Raw genomic sequence first — 2217 nt, 5'->3', positions numbered from 1 at the left:
GAAAAAGAGAAATTCAGCTTTGAGAAATTATCCACATTGTTCCAATTACAATATTTATAAGAAAGAGTGATCTTAATTTCAGCATACGTAAAACAAAGTTTTCTATTTTGTAATATGTAAGTGGGGGAGGAAAATAGAGCATCATTGGTTGTTTAATTCTTAAGGCCTTTGAAGGTCTAACTTTATCTAAAATTGTTTTTCATTCAAACCAATGAATTAAAAATCTATACCCGAATTTTTGAAAAATCATTTATACAATGATATTAAATGTTAGAAGAGATACATAAAATAATTTAATATATTACGTGAGCTAATTTGACTATGTAGATATAATAAGTGACTTCAAGTCATTTTGTATATGCATAGTCTTAAAACTATTAAGTGCTAATAAATTTTATTTTTAATAATGTTGCACACCATTTAGTTTAATATTATTGCTTTATATATTACCAAAGTAAAATCTCATTTTGATATGGCACATGGAGCTGCTAGAAATTATCTAGACCTCTAAAGTTAAAACTACTCTTAAAGAATGGAACGGGCCTATATCAATATGTTAGTGATAAAGTCATTAATCTGGTTAAAAAAAAAGTTTGGTCATTAAACAAATGTTATTTAAACACCTAGAATTTGCTGGCACACTTACAAGCATATAATAGGAATGAACACCCAATATCCATTAGAGGGAAACTGACTGTACCTTTTAGAATCTTTAGAGTCATAAGGATTCTGTTAGAATCATAAGTTTAACTAAAAACTTATGTCCTGGTATGCATATAAAAGCTATTATTTCCCAAGATAGAATGTGTTATTTAAGGAAGATGACTTGCACATGATTTATAAAAGTCAAGCAATCTAAATGGACCAAATTGACAGTATGTGTCCATCACTAACCAGAGTAGAAAGTGACCAGACTCAGGAAAATGTCTTTAAGGTGTATACCAAATCTGTCATTACAAAGGAGATGGATGCATCCAATGTTCATGGCTTGAGGACATTAAACATAAAGATCATACAATTTACCTCTGACCCTTGTTATGATTATCTAGTATGAAGCGGTATTCTGATTTTAATTTGACTTCTCATACAACTTTGCCTACAGGGAGTGATTATGAACCCAAGTATCATATTATATGCCCTACTTTAACACATTGGCATTCTGATTTTAATGCATTAGTTTCTGAGAGCTTGTTTAATGTAAATTTTCCCCCAAGTGATTAATCCACCATTGTACAAATGATAACAAATGAAATTTTGAAATCTATAATCTGACAGGTCCTGTTTTTTTTCAAGGCAATGTTACACTACAGGACCCTTAGAAATGCCAAATGGATTCCAAACCTACCATACAAAATCTCTTCACACTTAAAAAAAAATCCACTTTTACATCACAATAGCCAGGAAAATTTAGAAATAGAAGAATGCTAGACAGGGGCACCTGGGTGGCGCAGTCGTTAAGTGTCTTCCTTCGGCTCAGGGCGTGATCCTGGCATTCTGGGATCGAGCCCCACATCAGGCTCCTCCGCTAGGAGCCTGCTTCTTCCTCTCCCACTCCCCCTGCTTGTGTTCCCTCTCTCACTGGCTGTCTCTCTCTGTCAAATAAATAAATAAAATCTTAAAAAAAAAAAAAAGAATGCTAGACAATATGTACCTTACTACTTTCCTTCATTAATAAAGTGGAAGCACAAAGAAAAAATGACCTGCATAGTATGTCAGTAGAAAACAAGCAAAAGGGACAGGAAGATACCTTCTGACATTTTGTACTGAAAAATCTCACCTGAGTGCTTGTAACTGTCAGAACTTAATGCATGTCTAAAACTCTGTGTGGATTCTGGGAAACATAGTGTGTAGCTTCTAGACTCCGTAGTGGAGAAGTATAAGAGAAGGCAGGTGGAATGGACTTTGAGCTATGCCATATGACACAGTGATTTTTGTAAATGTCCCAGAGAAATATATATTTTCTCCAGGTAAGATGTATAAGGATATTTATTATGGAATTCTTTGGGATAGCAGTGAGTCAGAACATATCTAAGTCTCATCTATAGAGAAAAAGGGAAGAAGTATATGGTAGATATATACTATAGATTAGTATGTAGCAGTAAGAAACAATAAACTAGATATACGTACATCAAGAAGATAGATATAAAAATAGTTTCAAGATAAAAAAGGGACTACCTGAGATACCATGCAAAAATAGCACTTATGGAAATCTCAAAC

The sequence above is a fragment of the Ursus maritimus genome, unplaced genomic scaffold (genome assembly GCF_017311325.1).
Source record: "Ursus maritimus isolate PB19 unplaced genomic scaffold, ASM1731132v1 scaffold_5, whole genome shotgun sequence".
Classification (NCBI taxonomy): domain Eukaryota; kingdom Metazoa; phylum Chordata; class Mammalia; order Carnivora; family Ursidae; genus Ursus; species Ursus maritimus.
The sequence above is the reverse complement of the archived record's forward strand: the minus strand, read 5'-3'. Positions refer to the sequence as shown.